This window comes from Chaetura pelagica, unplaced genomic scaffold (assembly GCF_000747805.2).
Source record: "Chaetura pelagica isolate M959 unplaced genomic scaffold, ChaPel_1.0 scaffold548, whole genome shotgun sequence".
Taxonomy (NCBI): Eukaryota; Metazoa; Chordata; class Aves; order Apodiformes; family Apodidae; genus Chaetura; species Chaetura pelagica.
The window spans coordinates 1,296,154-1,296,624 of NW_009970728.1; positions in this window are offsets into that span (position 1 = coordinate 1,296,154).

Here is a 471-nt window from a genome sequence, read left to right on the forward strand (position 1 = left end):
CTGCCGATATTTATTTTACGTACAATCGGTGCGGGTGTTATTATCTATAGTAGCTGCGTGTGGTGTGTGCTTGTGTGTGTGTTTGTGTATCGGAAAGGGATTGATTAGATAAGATTTTCTTGCCTGACTTTCAAGGCATCCGGATATTCTGTCTCTCTCGAATGGAAGCATAAATCGTATTTTGTAGTCATCAGGGATCGGGAGTTGCTTGTCCGAACAATGCTCTCTAGACAAAGTGTACTGTATTGTGGAAATGAAATCAGCTCTCCTTTCATAGCATCTGGGGGTGGGGAGGGAAGGGAGGCTCGGATTAAGGACACAACTCCCTCTTGTCCCCCAAATAATAACAGTAATCCGGACAGTAACAAAACAAGGCTCTGCGTGTGTTCAGAGCAATCTTTTTTTATGACTATTATTTTTCCTTTTCCCCCTTTTCCCCTGGTTCCTATGCAAGCTGTACGGGGATGAAGC